General features: G+C 38.2%; 1 long non-coding RNA gene across 1 annotated transcript; it reads right to left on the bottom strand.

Annotated features, from left to right (window-relative positions):
- Positions 1–657: 657 nt before the first annotated feature.
- LOC107838454 (uncharacterized) lies at positions 658–11,210 on the bottom strand. Its single transcript, XR_001664518.1, has 5 exons — positions 11,105–11,210; positions 8,883–8,980; positions 8,557–8,660; positions 5,676–5,739; positions 658–5,565 (listed from the first exon to the last, which is right to left on the bottom strand). It is a non-coding gene; the product is annotated as an uncharacterized LOC107838454 (long non-coding RNA).
- Between the last annotated feature and the right edge of the window lie 1,335 nt (positions 11,211–12,545).

The following is a 12,545-nucleotide window of genomic DNA, read 5'->3' as shown; positions in this document are numbered from 1 at the left end:
GCATTTTATTAAACGTTTTGTCACAATAACAACCATTTTGAAAGAATTTTCCTCTGAAATCTTTTTAAAAAAACCTGCCAAATATTGTGAAAATCAGCCCAAACTTAAACAACCCACCGAAAGCGTATTCAAAAGCAAAGATAAAAAAAAAAGAACAAGACACAAACCAGTAAATATCATATGGATACATGTACTTTATTCATAATTCATATATGCTTGTTTACATTTATACAAAAATACAGAATACAGTAGACATGTTAATGGTTTTTTTTTTTGGCATTTTTGTGCTTTGTATTTTTTTTTTTTTTTTTTTTTTTTTTTTTTTTGTTGTTGTTGTTGTTTTGTTTTATGGCCCGAATATCAGTCGGACTATAATTACATTTGCTCTTTTTTTGGCACCCAGACTTATTTCCTGCCTAGAGCCGCTCGGTTGGCCCACTGCGGTGGGTTGAATTGGATCGCTCGTGCCCAAAAGCACTGTTCAGGATGCAGGTCTACTCTCTTATTGCCAAACAGAAACAACACACGGGAGCAGTGTTTAAGGGCAGTCATGCTCTCGACTAATGCACATCAACTGCTTCGCTTTGCATCAGACACACCAACAGTCTCTGGGGTTAGGACAGGAAAATGGGAGACCGTGTTATTCTTTTTTTTTTGTTTTTTACTCGTTCACAGCTTAGACCTGTTACAGCTCTTAAGTTCATGTAGACTACATATTCAAAAAAAAAAGCAACTGGATGCCTTGTTAGTTTGTGGCCAGACTAACCTGTATCTGTGGAAATAGTCAAAGAAACTGCATGGGATGACAGACGACTTAATGTTTATTTACTGATGTAGAAAACTACTAGCTAGCGATGACAGAGGAGAAAGTCACTGGTCTAAACTGTCATAGATATATTACTCCAATATTGTTTACAAATGCATTGTTAAATATATAAAAATCTCAGTCCTTCACCGCTAATTTCTGATATTCCTTCGTGAAATACTTGCACAATTGCAGTATATTTTGAGTCAAAGACATAGCCATAAAGATTATGGCACAGTTAACGTGTTACCACACTTATTTTATTTTATTTATTTTTTTTATTAAAAATGCATTTTTATTTATTTATTCATGTTGTTGTAATGTTGTTATCTTGCAGTTTAACACTATAAACAATACTTTTTACCACACCGAGGAAGTTCCAGCTAATAACGAGCTGAGGATGAACTGCTCATCAGAAACATACGAACACCAATGTGGTATACCTTTTCTTCTGTAAGACACACAATTCAACTCGCACAATATACTCTTGTCTTCTATAAGAAAAATTCCCAGTATATAGCTCCAATTACTCAGGAAACAAGCAGTTGCCGGCTGAAATGGCTTCTAACGTTTGCAAAGGTTAAGCGAGTTGAAGCGGAAAGAAATGTCACAACCACCGTAGAGTCCTTCTGCTGATGTAAAAGAACTACTTTGCCAGAAAAACAAAAAAAAAAACAAAAACAAACACAAGTACCAATTTATTTCTGGTTCCAGGTCGAGCTCACTGACCTCTCTCGCAGCAGAGGTGACTGACCTCGGATGATGTTTCCACTGCCACAGGAATGCACAGATAGGCTGCAGACTTTTTTTTTTTACAAACGCACGAGTTCAATACGCTAATCAAACAAGGCACGGAAACAAGAGTGGAAATAGAACAATATAAGACCACAAATATGATGATGATGATGATGATGTGAAATATCCACTAGAGCCAGCAACAGATTCTAGCGTCCCATCAGCTGGTTGTCTGACTGCGAAGGTCACAACCAGCGTGTCCTGCTCTCATTCCTAACTTCCTACTTGCACGGTCATCATGTTCAGCTCTGTTTTCTTACTGATCTACGTGGTTCTTGTTAGATCAAGCCTTTTTTTTTGTTTCTTAATCGTCATGTTTGGTCTGATCTGAAGTAGTTTTATCGTCTGATGCCGACCGCAGAGGGAAGCTCCTTGCTCACGGAGACAGGAAGTGCAGAAGCATGCCTGCTAATTTCAGATAACTGTGGATAGATGATTGCTTTTAATACACACTCACGGAGTAAAAAAGTTAACCGTGAAGACCTCAACATTTTTGCAGCTATTTAATATAGATATGAGGTCACAGTGTACTTCCGTGGACAGTGTTTTACTGCAAAAAAAAAAATAATAATAATAATAATTTTAGTTTGCATGTAATTTCTCTGGGATAAGCTCAGTGTTCACCATTAATTTTATCTTTTGATCCCTGACAGGTTTTCTAAGGGTTTACGATTATTCAAGCAAGCAATGTTTCTGCTGGTCAGAGCAGAAAGTCTCCAGGGTCAGATAACGGTTATGGCGAATTTGTTTGAGACTCCAAAGCAGAACTGCCTCACAGAGAAAGGTGCAGCCGGCTCGTCGCGCATCGGTTCACCCGGACAGCTGGGGGAGATTCCTGTCATAACAGAGTGGTTGCACTCCACTGTCGCCACATGCTTTGCCACAAAAAGGGATCACTGCAACGTCACACTCCTTTGTTCAAATAAATGCAGTGGCGTAATGCGACCTGCCGCTCTGACTTCATTTCTCATAGGTTTGATTTTGGTGATTCAGAAGAATCCTTAAAGACTTAAACAGGCAGCCAAGTAAAACATGGAAACCCCCCTGCATGTATTTTACTATCAACTTTCTCCGTGTTATTGAGCTCAACGAGGGCAACGGCAAAAAGGTTTCATTGCAGAAAGCATTTGAAAAACGACACATTTCCTTCTGCAGTTTCAGACAGTTTAGGTGAAGCTGAAGGTTTTTAATTCCAGTATTACATCAGTTTGTTCATTGAAAGCGACAAGTAAAAATACAAAAAAAAAAAAAAAAAAAAAACAAGAAAAGAAAAGAAGTGTGTTTCAGCAGGTATTGAATGGTGTCTTTGGGTTGGAGGGTTTTTTTCTGTTAGATGGGGTTGATAACTCTCGTGTTACATTTACTGTAAATCAGAAAAGAAATGTATGCTGACTAGTCCAGTAGGAGCCTGGACTAGTTAGGAATTAACTATTACATTTTTTCTTCTTTTGTTGATTAAAATAAAACTGACAGTGATTTATTGCAAAAAAGCATTTAACTCCACTTTTATACCAGTAACTTACTGTGAACTCTTTACATTTTTCAAATGAGACAAGAGCCTAAAGGTTCTTTGAACTCACATAAAGCGCTTGACTTTTTTTGAGGTCAGACTTAAGTGATCTGCATCTATAATAGATGAAGACAGTTTTCTATTGCAGGTAAGATATTGACTGCTCATAACCTCCTAAGAACTTCACTTTCAGACAGGGTGTTGTGACTAAAACATTGCCAAACATTTTCCTGGAAAACTTGGGAACAATAGCGCTTACTTCCTGCAAATACCAGTGGTCATGGCTTAGACGTGCCTTCTTTTTCCTAACTAATGGCACCAATATCACCAATATGTGATCATATGTTCCCCAACAATCTGCATTCTGACAGGAAACGTGATAATTGATGCCTAAACAGCACCATCAGTCTGCTCACATACCTCAAGCTGTATTTTATGCTGAGCTTCATCAATAATACAGATGATAAGCAGAAATTATGCCAAACATTCCAAAAGGTAATCTGGTGGTTTACGGATTATGAATTTTAAAAAGGACTTTAGGTTTTTTTTTTTAACATCTTTTACTTTTTTCTCATTTAGATGAAAATGGCCATCAAAGGTCTCCGTGGTAACAGGCTGTGCCTTGCATAACATACTGTATATGCAGGATGTGTAAAGAAATTAAATACCAAAACTAACAAACATTTACTGAGGAACGACAGCTGCTGCCGTCACTGGCTTTAAATCCTGTTCCTTCATTAGCTGCATTTCCATTCGTCATAAGATTACGCAAATTGAAAATAAATTAGCTTCATAGAAATTCTCCAATTAAGATAAAATGTTTTTGTTCTAGGATGAGATGATTTTTTTGGCCGTTTCCAAATAGATGTATTTCACAAAACTGCGATGGAAACAGGCGGATGTTACTGCCACGGTATCCTACAACGTCCGGCTGACTCCAGAGTTCTCATAGCATCATAGTTCATAAAAAGTTGAGTTTCATTCCAAAGTGTTAAATCCATAGCTCTTCTGTAAAATCACCAACTACAATTTCTCCAAAATGCTGCAAACGTAGCCGTTCTGAGTAGGCGGGGCATGTCGCTCTGACGCCTGAATCAGACGCCGACGTCTCCTCTGATTGGCCGATACATGTTGAGTGAATTTTGAATACATTTCATTAAACGGTTTGACCAGGACTTTTAACAACTTAACGTGTGAACAAACTTATTCCCGTACGATTCAAATTGAATTCCTTACTTGACAGATTCTCTGTGTGTGTGAATGTGTGTGTGTGTGTGTGTTTTTTTCACCGACATCAGCAGAATAGCCACAAAGATTTCCACACATTCGGAATGGAAACCGCAGCTTCTGAATGTGTGACTAAACTACGTGGATCCACGCGCGTCATCCCAGTTTATGGATTAGCAGTTCTGAACAGCCTACATGGGGGGTTAGTCAAAGCAGCATACTTTTAATACATGTTTTATCTCCACGTAATAATTCACACATTCAAAGTTGCTCAAGTCATATATATATATATACGTTTTCATATATGTATATATATATATATATGTATGCCAACTACATTGAAATAGCATAATTAGCTCAAGAGGATAATGTGTTCAGTTTTACAATATGTTGTTACAGAGATTTATTTATTTATTTACTTTTTAAATGTGACCCATGAGTAAAAGGTGCCCTTAAACAAAATCTTTCAGCTCTGGAAGAGTAGCCACTGAGTGCCAACCACCAATAAATAAATACATCATACCCTCCACTCCCCCCATTCTTCTTCTTCTTGGGAACATACACAAGCCAGACTACTGTGACTAAATTTTGGGGCCAACCACACTCAGCACTGCAATTCTTTGGAGAACCTCAGACATTGGAGGATAAAAAAAAGAAAAGAAAAGTGGGGGAGCTGTTGAGGATGTGGTTAACATGAAGCGTTACCAGAGGTAGAAATTCATGCCCCAATTCAAACAAGATATTGCCGGCATCAGTCACACTGTCTTTGTTCTTTGATGACTGAGAAGCAGGCGAAAAAAAAAAAAAAAAGCAATCATGGCAGCCTGGAGGGAAAAAAAAAGAAATTGATAAATATGCAAAGTTTTCCCCAGAGGGTGGAAGATGCAGAGATTGCAGCAGGTAATGATGGATGATAGCTTGGAGCCGGGAGTGTCTAGAGCTTGGACGAGTATGAGTTATCGGCTAAAATCTTTAGTCCTTTTCAAAAAGCACGGGGATAATGTTGTCTTATAAAAAAAGCAAAAAACAAACCAAAAAAAAAAAAAAACAGCGTCAGGTTTGATTGAACCTGACAAAAAGTTGCAGTCAATGTTTGCCACCGTGAATCTGGAGCGCAGTCAAAACAGGCCTCTCAAGCTCTGCAGTCTCACTGTGGTGTGCAGGTCCGTGTTTGTCGTTCACCTTTGAACACCAACAGATGAAAAAAAAGAGAGAGAAGAGCACAGCCCTGGGGAGGAGAATGTGGAGAAAGGTGTTAGAGAAGTACAGAAGGTCAATCTCTTTTCTTTGCCCAGCTTTCATGCAGGACACCATGTTTAAATAAAAGTAAAAACTCACAAAATATGCTGGCGCACTCTAACTTGCAGAGCTTTACACTTCTGCGGGGATGTTCAGCGCATTTCTGGAAAAGGACAACAGGGCGAATGTTAAACGGCGTCCAGGCAAAAACATCTCGCTGTTAAACCTCTGACATTTTGTTATGTCAGAACCACAAACCTTCATGAATGTTATTGGAATTTTTGTTTGTGCGTAAGCAACACAAATTCATCCGTAGTCGTGAAATGGAAGATAAAACAAAACTGCATGAGACTTTCAAAACATCCTCAGGCGTAAAACTCTTTCACTCCGATCAAACAAATTGAACTCGTAAATCACCAGATTAGCAAGTAGAATTTGATTGCCACCCAAAAACTTAGAGTTTTATGGAAGGATCAAAAGAAAGCCACTCTAAAAACTGTAAAAAACAAAACAACCTCCCCCCCCCCCAGAAAAAACAGAAAACAAACAAAAAACTCATAAAATGATTAATGGAACCAATGGAGGCTGGAAACGACTTGACAGTTTGGAGGTTTGCCCTCCAACAGGACAACACTAGACATACATTCAGAGCAACAGCAGAATGAGCAGCTCAAAGAATATTCATTGTGAGGTAGAATGCTCAAGTTAAAGTCTAAAGGAGAATTTGGAGGCTTGAAGATTGCTGCTTAGAGAGACGTTGCACAGGCTACATGGATGAGCCGGAGCAGTTTAGAAAATGTCATGTCAAGTACAATTTTTTTCCTGATTTTTATTAGTAAACTGAACATCACACTACATCATTTTGCTTCCACATCACAGTGGTGTGGTGCTTTGTCAGTATATCACATGAAATCCCATTAAAAGCAGTAAGGATTGAGGTTGAAACATTGTAAAATGTAAAAACATTTAAGAGTTGTGAATACTTTAGCTAGGTGCTGTACGTGAAACTCGGTTTAAAAATAATTTACTCCACTTTATTCAACTTTCATTAAAGTGTTTCTGCAAATGGTGATGGCAGTGGGCAGTGTGTTCACTGCTCCACTGAATGCTTTAACCCTCATTGTGTGAAAGCGGCATGACCACTGTACGTAAAACAACAAAGAAGATCTTAATGTATCTGGATGAGTCGCTAACGTCGTCTAAACGCGGCATTTTTTTCTCTTTGAAAATTAGACATATTCTAATTTCACCGTTCTGTGCGTCATGCGCTGGTCTCAGGTGATGCTTCCTTGTGACTGTCCATGGCAGATTTACTGGAGAAACCGTAGCCTTGAGATTCAGATGACACTGTTTTCATTTCCCTGCTGGAAGAGTTTGGCTTGCATTCAGAGCCAGCCATGCACAGCACGGGTGTGAGAAAGGAAATCTGCCACAATTCTGAAGCGACTGACTGAGCAACGAGTCTGGTTTTTGAATGTTGGCAATTTATCATTAATTACATTGTTTCAAAGGGTAGTGCTACTTAACTGGTGCTAGTATCAAGGGTAAAGGAAAGAAGAGATTGTTTTACAGCTCTTGAAAAAATTGAGAGCCCACTGCACTGAGCCTCACTGAGAACCTCCTGGTTCCACCAAATGTTGATTTCTGAACTCTTCCAGTGGTAAAACATTAGTATTGTTGTTTCTAAATGAATGTGAACTTGTTTTCTTTGCATTAATTGAGATCTGAAAGCGCTGCATCATAACCACAAATATGGTCCTCACCTGAGATTTCTCCTTTAAGGGATCTAATCTAATAACTATGTTATGTTCAGATGGTATGAAATTGCTGTATATACCAAAAATAACTTTAAAAAAATGTTGGCTTCATATCATGACTGAATCTGATGACTTGAAGTAGGCCTCAGTCTCTTTAAAAACCTCCAACCCTTTCCAACACGCCACCACAACAGAGTTTCTCCATGTTGCTTCCAACAGTTCTTAGCAGTGCTGTAGTTTACATGATAAGCTCAGCTAATTGCTAATTGCTGCTGGCACTAGTCTGTAGGAGCTGGTGGGAGTTGCTGTGGAGCGCTTCCCTTAGTGCAGCTCAATCATATTTAGTTCTACAACATCCAAAATCGAGTGTTAAGTGTCTTTCTGAAAGTTTTGCTTGGCACACCCTTAACTGCAACTGCACTGAAAGATGCTATGAGCTGAATTATGAACAAGTCATATAAAAACAAAGTTCAGACAAGCTAACGCTAGCTTCCTGCTTTGGCAAAAGTGTTTTCTTGCTGGATTAAACATTGACAGCAGAAGCAAGATATGAGTTTATTGAAGAAGGTGGAGTATTTGCACTTGCATTTTTAATGTTATATTGAGATACTGTTTTTCTGTTTAAAATTAGTAGGAAATTCTAAAACTAGTGTATTATTTAATCAAATGGAAGAAAATACGATATAAAAACTACTCAGTTTTGGTAGTACCCTACATACTTCTGACATATCATACCATTTAACTGGCTGTGATGATATATTACACTTACTGCGAGGGTTGAGGTGGGGAAGTCAAGTAAAGGTGAGGGCTTTAAAAATTCAATGCAAATTCTCAAAGCTCAAACAGCTGAAGCACTGCAGTCCAGATTTACTGTCCTTCTTATGATTTGAAGTTCCATGACCTTTCATTGTGTAATTGTATAGTAACCCTGCTTTTGGACAAAGTCCCAGTTCTTTCAAGAAACTACCACTTCACAGTTTTTACAGTGCATATCGCTCGTTTAAGAGCACACCTGCTTCTTATCAAGTTATATGACTCTGTGGTTTGTGTTTCCACTTCTTTCTTGTTCACTGCAGATTTTTCTATCCTCAGAAGTTAGAATAATCGAGTCCAAGTGACAAGAGATTCAAGAAAATACAAAAAGAACACAAATAACAATTATGTTGTTAAATGCATTCATTTGCAAGATGCACAAGCTGTGGAAAACGACAGAAGCAGCTTACTTTTCTGACGTTTCACCGGCTGGCTGAGGTGCCATCGGCTCTGTAAAGCTTTCTTCTTCTCCACGATTTGATCGAGGATGCTCTACGTTCCTTCTTGACCTGACCTGCAAAGGGTTAAAAAAATTATAATAATGTGCCAAACACTCACTAGACTCTTTAGCGTCGGCGAAAAGTTGAAAGGCTGCCGATGGTTATAATAAATACTGTGGAAAAAAGAAACAAGTATCTACCGACATCACCATAAAACCCCCAGAGAAACAGGTTTTATCTCTGGAGCGACTCGTGAAGTTTTATGACCTTGTGTCAGGGGTTAAACGTTAGCTCACCTTCCACACAAGCAGGAAGATTAGGGCCAGCAGTGGGATAAACAGTAAGGAGAAAAGGCTTTTCTCCACCACCTGGCGAAGGGGACTTGGCGATGAAGCTGGAATGGAAAAACAGAAAAAAAAGAAAAAGGAAAACTCATAAACCTTTTGCCTCTAGTCAGTACTGGATTTGACATACAGTAGATAAAGAAATCAATTAGTGCCTTTTTTTTTATTGTACAATCGCCCTGTGTGAAATTGTCAAAATGTTCCTTCTGTTAGAGCAAAAATCAGCTAAAACTGTTGCTGTAGAACCACCGTTAGACATCTGGTGTGATGTGGCATCTGGAACCAACCAGTCTGCAGCAGATCTATTAACTTAGATAGATCTGCTAAATTAATAGAAGTGCCATTTAGGTTCCAAGTAGCTGGAACCTGAATGGCACTTTCTCATTTGTCCAGTGAATGTCTCAGATCCTCAGAGCTCTGAAGAAATAGAGAATTTGGTAGACCAAGTTAACACCTACAAAACTGAGGCACTGCTGTTTTCTCGTGTCGTTTCGTCATTGGTTTTTGCCTCGTCCTTGCGACCTGGTAGAGCAAATTTTTCAAGCCAACTACTACAGTAAGCTATATTGTAAGCAACAGGGTTTTTTGTTGATGTTCAACTAAAACACTGGTGGATGACTAGGGGATATTTTCAGTAGTCCAACATGTACAGCTTAGCTGACGATAAAGGTAAAGATGAGTCTTTGGTTTTCATTATAAACAACATTAATTTATCTTGTTTATGTTGTGTTTTTTACAGGTTTCCACAGAGATCTTTTCTGAGCAAAAATGTAGGATGTAAAAAACTCCCTAAAGTCGATAGTAACAAGTTGAAACTGTGCATTTATGTATCATGCTATTCATCCAACACACTGTTGCATTTCTGCCTAGGGTTTTATTTAAGGCATAGATCAAGGTATCTGATACTCAAATTCAAAAGTACTTTATTAACTTCAAAAGGAAGATAGATGTTGTTGTAACTCATTAATTCTTTAAAGAGTTATTGTACATGGTGATTGCACATGGTGATTGCTGCTGGCAGGAAAGATCTCTTGTAGCCGTCTGTATTGCAGTAAATCTCAAAAAGCCTCTGACTGAAAATACTCTGCCTTCCCAAGACAGTCTCATGAAGATGATAGGTCAGGGTTGTCTATAATTTTCCTTGATTTTATGAAGAATCCTTCTTTGCATCATTATCTCCAGAGGTTCCAAAGTCATGAAGCCAAATTTAATTTGATCTCTTGCTAATCCAGGCTGCTATGCATGTTTTTGTATGTAGGTAAAAAAGATGCCATGCAGTTTATGGAATACACAGACAACACTGCATTTGATTTAAAAAAAAGTTATAGCAATAGCCCAACGATTATGTTGCTTAATGTCATGCTATGTTATGCAGACGCTTTGTCTGCAGTGATGAAGATAAATTCACCTCCAGTGGAACTTCGCTACTTTCTTAGGTTTTCCCAAATTGACACTATCTGTCCCAAATCTTTACCTCTCCCAGACTCTTAAATTTTTTCATGACTACAGAAACCAGTCATTCCTTTGCTACATTACAAAATCCCTCCAGGTGCCACGGGAACAACTTTAACTTAACTTAGCTACCACAGACTTTCTATTCATCCACAGCTGTGGGAGAAGAAAGGCTAAAAGGAGATCATGTGAAGAACACAAAGCAATATTTATACAACAAATACATGTCAAACCAACTCCCTCGCAGTGGTTACATTCTGATATGTGAGCAAAATTCCTCCCAATTCAGAGCAAACGTACACCATTAAAAGAGTCCTAATAAAGTCAGCCTGCAAGCACAACTGGAATGTGTGGAGATGTTTGAATAGGAGAATTGCTGCTGCTAATGTGAAAAAAAAAAAAAACTGAAAAAATTTTGCATAACACTGTTGTAACTAAAATATGGATCATAATACCCAACCACTGAGGAAAGTTGAACACCATTCTAAAAGCTAAAAGCTAAAAGCTAACCTAACCAGATTGGAATTAAGTGCTTTTGGGATTGTTTGGTCGGGTGACCAAACAATCCCAAAAGCACTTAATTCCAATCTGGGCAGTTTTCTGGGATGAAACCTTGAAAACCCTTGAATCATTTTTGTTTCTACAGTTGTACAAAATCACAGGCCAAGAGTAAGTTCATGAAGAAAAAGTTGGTCTATCGAAAAGTTAATAAGAGACTTTACCTGATGAGCGCGCTATTTCTTTAGTAGAGATACTGAGTGACGTGTCTTGGCCTGACGTATACTGAGCTGAAAACAAGAAGATAAAAAAAAGGGAGTTCAGGAGACAGCGACAAAAACTGAAGACAAAAGACTGACAGAGTGAAGCATAACTGTCTGATGATGAAAACATTCATTGTTAGGTAGTAAATAGTCACTTCAGAGGTACTCTTTTTATCCCTCCCCCAAACAACACACAAAAACATCTGATCTGGTGGCAAAAAAAAAAAAAAAAAAAAAAAGAAAAGCGCTTTGGAAAGATTGGAAGATTGCTCTGTAATCAACACGTATACAATCAGGTTTCAGCCCTTTTCTTCCTTTTAAACACCGCACTACCTTGGGACATCTTCCCTTAGTCCTGTGACTCAGCCGTGTCTCAATGGGCATTCTAAGCACTGAGGCCAGTCCTGAGTTTTTATCTTGCTGAGTTCTTGTGTGGAAATAATGGTGGCAGATTAAAAGCTTCTCCTAAAAAGCCACAAGAGATCTGCCCTAAATACAGCTCGCTCACAATGCTCCATACCAGGTGGCAGCAGTTTCACAATCGTAAGCAAAGCAGGAGCACGGCTTGCTGCTGGTTAGGATTTGGAGATTAGCTTCAGAGACAGTGGAAATGGAAAGTTCCCTTCAGTGGTTCCGGCAAGATCCCAAAGGTTTTCAGCCAGTTTGTACATTTTGTCAATTTGTTGTGATTTTTTTTTATATGAAGGCAAAGCAGTTTTAGGACCCAAAAGGGGGGTCCATTTTGGATGGGCTGTTGGTCTTTGTGCAACAAGCCACCCAAAAGCATGTAAAAAAATAAATAAATAAATAAGAAAAAAAAACAAAACAAATGTACTTGTACTCCCAAACAATAGATGGCGATAAAGCCCATTAATGAGTTAAAAGCTGTAGTTTCATACCATTCAATTTAATAAGTTGTTCAAGCTTTATGCATGTAATAACTAGTAACCAGTTACTAGTTGTAGCATTTATTTGAGTAACTTTTTCACCCTTCATTTTAGCATTTAAAATACCAGAATTAGATGATTTCTAAGTTTACAAGCTGACATTATTTTAAAATATTCAATCAGGTAGTCTGGTCAGTTACTCAGTACTTGAGTAGCATTTTCACTAAATATTATTTTCTGCTCCTACTTAATGATACCTAAGTAACTAATAGGATGGCTACTTTTTATTTCACTTGAGTGAAGACATGTTGAAGTAGTGAATTGAAATTTTTGGGTGGTCTAACCCGAAAAGGATATGTTCCCTTAGGACTGTCTCACAATTAAACAAGTCTAAAAACCAAAACACATGGAGAGTCAATATGAACAGGGGTATTTTTGCAAATTTCACAAATTCCTCTGTCATAAGAGGAATATGACAGAGCTCGTAGAGCTCTTGAACTATTTCTAACATAAAC

This window comes from Poecilia formosa, unplaced genomic scaffold (assembly GCF_000485575.1).
Source record: "Poecilia formosa unplaced genomic scaffold, Poecilia_formosa-5.1.2 Scaffold258, whole genome shotgun sequence".
NCBI lineage: Eukaryota > Metazoa > Chordata > Actinopteri > Cyprinodontiformes > Poeciliidae > Poecilia > Poecilia formosa.
Note: the sequence above shows the minus strand (reverse complement) of the source record. Positions and strands in the feature narration are given on the sequence as shown.